The sequence below is a fragment of the Suricata suricatta genome, chromosome 8 (assembly GCF_006229205.1).
Source record: "Suricata suricatta isolate VVHF042 chromosome 8, meerkat_22Aug2017_6uvM2_HiC, whole genome shotgun sequence".
In the NCBI taxonomy this organism is placed as follows: Eukaryota; Metazoa; Chordata; class Mammalia; order Carnivora; family Herpestidae; genus Suricata; species Suricata suricatta.
In genome coordinates, this window is record NC_043707.1 from 21,883,466 (window position 1) to 21,889,343 (window position 5,878).

Consider the following 5,878-nt stretch of genomic DNA (forward strand, 5'->3'; position numbering starts at 1 on the left):
CCGCGCGCTGGCGCAGCCCGGGGCCGCCCCGCGCCGTGAGGGGAGGGTCGGGGGAGGCGCGGAGCGGGCGGGCGGTTCTCCCGGAAGGGCCGGCAGCTTGGGCCCCCGAGGGACCTCCAGCCTTGCAGAGCCCGGGGTAAGAAAGCGCCCGCCGGTCCGCCTCCCGCTCAGTCCCCACAGCCGCCGTTTCATTCCCGTTTCAAAGGCGACTAGCTTATATTGCCCATTTTATAAACCGGTTTGTCCCAGGCGCTCGACGGGGCCGGAGCGGAGCCGGGCTGCGCGGTGCTGGGTAGGCCCTTGCGCTCCTGACCCCTTGGGCGGTGGAGCGGAGCGTGGGGCTGGTTTCTGTCATCTCAGCCTGGCCTGCGCCCGCCCTGGCTCGCCCTTCCCTTTCAGGAGGCAGACGTGGGTCGTGGTGGAGCCATCTTTTCTCCTGCCGCTCCCCGCATCCCCTCCTTTTAGGCTTCATCTTTTTATTGTCCTCTCTGTCCTTCCAGCCCCACTGCCACCGTCTTTCAACTTCATTGTCACAAACTCGCCTTATTGCAGTCACCTTCCATCCAGACTGCTTCCTCCTTATTTCAGAGGCCACGCTACACCCCACCAGTCCCCAAACTCTTGCATCAAGCCACGCCCCTGTTCAAAGAGCGTTTTTGGCCAAAAAACGAAAGACGTCTATAAGTCCAAATAAAAACGCTTTAGCACAGCATTCAAGGCCACTTAAACTTGGCTTCAGCCTGTCCTTTTAACCTGATCTCTCTCTCTTGGTTCCCGGACTAGAAGTTACAGACTGGTAGTCACAATTCGAAAGTGCATTTCAACTGGTGGGCAATTTCTTTCTAAAATTCGAGTTGATATTTACCTTAAAACTGGGAAGTTTCGTTTAAAAAACAGTAGCAACCAGATTTCTAGCTTTCGATGCATCAGCAGAGCTGGAAACAGCTGGCTCATGTTCTTAGAGTAAGCAACTGGTTCGGACTGAGAAATGGGTTTCCCTTTTAGGTAGGATTGTGTCCCCGACCTTCACCCTCCACCGTCAAGTACTCCCTGTCTCTGAGCCCGTGGACCAGCTGCCATGCTTGCACTGATGTTTTTCCTATGAGAGAAACAGGTTTGGGCTCTTGTGTCTCTATCCAAAGTGCACAAATGGATGGTAAACCAAGAAGCATTTATGTGTAAAGACAACAGCGCGTTTGCACCAGCCTCCATGCATTTCCTGTTCTTCCTTGTACCCTACAGCCATTCGAACTTTCCACTCAAGGCCCTGCAAGAACGCTCACAGCCAGATTAATGACCTCAAAGACCCCTCAGATGAACCTGAGAACCATATCTTTGCACACCCTCTCCATTGAGTAAATTCTGTTCAGTAACGTCCTTGGCCAGACCTCCTGCTTTGTGAAACATTTCCTGACAACCAGCCAAGTAGCCAACTCCATCCATCCATCTCATCAGCATTTATGGAGGCCAAGCTCTGGGCCTCTTATACAACATACACATGGTAGGTGATCGAGAAACAGTTACCAGCTGGCTAAGTGGCATAGTCACACACGTTTTATCCCTTAGTTAGATTATAAGATCTTTGCGGGAGGGGTCAAAATCTTATCCATCTCTGCACTGCCCTAGCAACTAGCACGCTGGCCTGGAGCGTAGCAGGCATTTGGTAATATCTGAAGACATATGTGCCATAAGGAGTGCCCCAGAGAAGCAACAGATACCGAGTTTCAATCTAGTTCTATGTCTGGAAGCAGGACCCCTCCTCCCCCAACGCTAAGTGATGCAGAGGAATGGAGAGGCAGCGCCAGAGAACAGAGAGCAGAGCCCTTACTCAGTCCTGCAAGCCAGGAGCATTTCACCGACCCTTCGACCTGGAGGCTCTGCTCAGGATTCAGCCGAAGCTACGTCTAGGACCCAGCTGTATCCGTGTGACCTTGTGAGTGAAACCCAACCTGATTCTGATTCCGAATTCCAAGCTCTAGAATAACAACGGTTACCATGTACTGAGGGGCTCTCTGAGCCGAGCACGGCCAAGTGCTTCATACCCATGGCCTCCTTCCAGCCTCACAACGCTGTGGAGTCCCTGCTGTGAGTATCTCTTTGCAGATGATGAGGCTGAGGCTCCAATGTCCAAGTAACTTGCCTAAGGTCACATAGTAACAGTAACAGGCTGAGCTAGGAGTTCAAGTCCATGTGGGCTGAATCTAGGGCTCATGCTTAGCTCTGTCCTCCTTCTAAACATCTGAGGCTATGTTGAACACCACTGAAATGTACACTTAAAAATATTAAGATGGTAGGGGGCCCTTGGGTGGCTCAGTCCTTGAGGTGTCCAACTTCAGCTCTGGTCATGATCTCATGGTTCGTGGGTTCGAGCCCCATGTTGGGCTCTGTGCTAACAGCTCAGGGCCTGGAGCTTGCTTCAGATTCATGGTTCAAACCCCACGTTGGGCTCTGTGCTGACAGCTCAGGGCCTGGAGCTTGCTTCAGATTCCTGGTTCAAACCCCATGTTGGGACTCTGTGCTGACAGCTCAGGGCCTGGAGCCTGCTTCAGATTCTGTGTCTCCCTCTCTCTCTCTGTTCCTCCCCTGCCTGTGCTCTGTATCTCAAAATAAATAAACATTTAAAAATTTTAAAATGTATTAAATACATAATGGTAAATATTGTGTGCTTTAATTGAATTTTTAAAAAATTTTTTAAATTTATTTTTAAGAGACAGCGCAAGCAGGGGAGGGTCAGAGAAACAGGGAGACACAGAATCTGAAGCAGGCTCCAGGCTCTGAGCTAGCTGTCAGCACAGAGCCCGACGTGGGGCTTGAACCCACAAACCGTGAGATCATGATCGGAGCCAAAGCCGGACACTTAACCGACCGAGCCACCCAGGTGCCCCTAATTCAATTTTTAAAAAGCAAAACAGAAACAAAATTCTGAAGCTGAAGAGGGATTTGGGGCAGGACCCAGGAACTCAGCATTCCTCTTATTGGGAATCTGGGTAATACGCCCAGTAGTATACCTGAAGCAGATGCCAAACCCGACTGCCCTTCACTAATTTTCTCTCACGTCCTTCTTTAATCTCTGCCTCCCTAAAGAATTAAAAATTATACATTTAGAATTAATGTATATCTTCGAAACCCTTCAAAAGCCTGAAGAGAAAATTTCAGATTAAAAAAAAAAAATCAAACTGGCAATGTAGCTTTTAAACTCTTGAGGAACAGGAGGTTTTTTTTTTCTTTTCTGTGTTCGCAGGAAAAAAAAAATGACAGGAGAGAAAAGTAGTTTCCCAAAAAAGGGCAGAGAAGAAAGCAATAATCAAACACCTGCTGCGTGCCAGGGACTGACAGCCGCTTTCATACTTTATCTTGCGGAATCCTTACAACTGTAATGGTATTACCCTATTGTGCAGAAGAAGGAAGTGAAGCTTTACAGTGTTACGTCATTTTGCAAACGTTACACTGATTCTGAGAACTGGAGTTGGATCAGAAACCAGTCCCAGTAATCCGAAAGGCGAAAGGCGACTGGAGGAGCGCCTGGCTGGCTCAGTAGGAGGAGCATGCAACTCTGGATGGTGAGGTATGCGTTTGAGCCCCAGGTTGGGTATAGAGATTACTTTAAAAAGAAATAGTAAAAAAGAAAAGTGACTGGCATTCATCATCACTGCATGGATGATCCAGTCAAAGACGAGTTTTGAGTTCATCACGCTAGTCCCTCACCACCCAGATGTCATCCTGGACCTCCTTCCTCGAACTCCAGAGTTGTTTTTTTTTTTTTTTAAGATGGTCCAAGTGAAGGGAAAAAATAATGCCTCTTTCTTTCTTTGCCACAGTTATGAATCTGTCAGATTTACAACATACTCCTTTTTAAAAGTTTTTTTTAATGTTTATTTAGTTTTGAGAGATAGAGAGTGAGCAGGGGAAGGGCAGAGAGAGGAGACACAGAATCCGAAGCAGGCTCCAGGCTCTGAGCTAGCTGCATGGAGCCCAATGCGGGGCTCGAACTCCCGAACCGTGAGATCACGACCTGAGCTGAAGTGGGCCGCTTAACCGACTGAGCCACCCAGGCGCCCCTACAACATACTCTTTTAAGACTTTCCCTTTTTTTTACAAAAGTGCCCAGCAGCCTGTTGTAGTTCAGTCATCCATTTATTCATTCAATAAATAAGTATCGAGTAGTTACTCTTGACTCTACCAGACACTGTAGATACACTGTGAACAAAACAGCTAAAAACACCACCACCACCACCACCAAAATCCCTGTCCTTACAGAGGTTAAATTCTTTTTGTATTTTAATTTTAATTAATTAAATTAATTTTTACAGAGATTAAATGCTAAGGAAGACAGGTAACAAAGACTGTAAGAAGACGAAAAAAGGGGGGGATAGGAAGAGTCAAGGACAGGGAAGATGTTGAAGTTTTGGAGAGCGAGGCCAAGGCAGACTTCTCTGAGAAGGGGAACTTTTAGTAAAGACTCAAAGGGAGGAGATGTGGTACAATCCGCTGCGTAATGCCAAAACTTCCTCTGGGAAGGAGACAACCAAAACCGTGAAGAAAGCTACTCAAATGCTATCTGCCAACTTTGAAGTAGCCTGGGAGGGGGGAAATCCCGAAAGATTGCCATTCTTTTCCCGTTCTTGCTGATTTTCTCTTCGTCTCTCCCTTATTCAGTCTCCTCTGAGATCCATCTCTGTTCTGCCATGTGTAACCTTTTGCCCTTCTTTTTTGTAATTTCAAGATTTTCATTTTTATTTTTAAAAAATTTTTTATGTCTTTATTTTATTCTGAGAGGCAGAAACATGAGCAGGGGAGGGGCAGAGAGAGAGGGAGACACAGAATCCAAAGCAGGCTCCTGGCTCTGAGCTAGCTGTAGCACAAAGCCAGATGCAGGGCTCGAACCCACGGACTGTGAGATCGTGACCTGAGCTGAAGTCGGATGCTTAACCAACTGAGCCACCCAGGTGCCCCTAATTTCAAGATTTTTAAAGTAATCTCTACCCCAAATGTGGGGCTCGAATTTATAACCTCAGATCAAGAGCCACACGCTACACCGACTGAGCCAGCCAGGGGCCCCCGTATCCTGCCCTTCTTTATCCCAATTCCATCGAGGGTAGGCAAGAACTGAGGAGGCCTGTGAGCAGGGAATCCAGCATGCTTCCTTCAGTTCCATGGAGCTGGACACAGTGTAAGGTGGTGGTTGGAGCAGTGGGTAGGCAACCTGGGGGTGACACACTTTGAGATTCACAAAGTGTCTGTAGGAGCAGGGAGCCCAGAATAGTCACCCAGATCTCCTAAGAATGGGGGGATATAAACACATAGAACCCAGGGAAGAAGCAAAGCCACATTTGTTTCCTTCCTCCCTCCCTCCCTCCCTTCCTCCCTCTCTCCCTTCCTTCCTGAAGATTTTATTTTTAAGTGATCACTACACCCAGTGTGGACTCAAACTCACAACCCTGAGATCAAAAGTAGGATGCTCCACCACCAACTCAGCCAGCCAGGTGACCCTGCTATTGCTTTCTTGCCTGTCTGTCTGTCTGTCTCTCTCTCTTTTAATGTTTATTTTTTAAAGAGAGAGCAAGAGAGAGAGTGGGAGGGCATAGAGAGAGAGGTAGACAGAGGATCCTAAGCGGGCTCTGTACTGACAACAGAGAGCCTGATGTGGGGCTCGAACTCCCGAACCCTGAGATCATGACCTGAGCCAAAGTCAGAGGTTTAATGGAACAAGCAACCTAGGGGTCCTGGTCAGTCTCTTTTGTTACAGCTTCATCATGATAGAATTCATATACTGTGGGGGGGGAGGGGGGAGGGGGGAAGAGAGGTGGTGGTGATGGTGGAGGGCACTTGAGGGGAAGAGCACTGGGTGTTGTATGGAAAACAATTTGACAATAAAATA

The 5,878-nt window shown here is 48.1% G+C and overlaps 1 long non-coding RNA gene across 3 annotated transcripts in view; it reads left to right on the forward strand.

Moving 5' to 3' along the window:
* Window positions 1-26: 26 nt before the first annotated feature.
* The window catches only part of LOC115298717, a 49,412-nt gene continuing 43,560 nt past the window's right edge, over window positions 27-5,878 (forward strand). The window contains exons 1-3 of one of the 3 annotated variants that reach the window (XR_003911837.1): window positions 27-136; window positions 1,006-1,114; window positions 1,243-2,085. This is a non-coding gene — a long non-coding RNA (uncharacterized LOC115298717). Of the gene's footprint in view, window positions 137-1,005; window positions 2,086-5,878 lie in introns of all 3 variants that reach the window. The other 2 variants (XR_003911836.1, XR_003911838.1) reach the window with 2 other exon arrangements.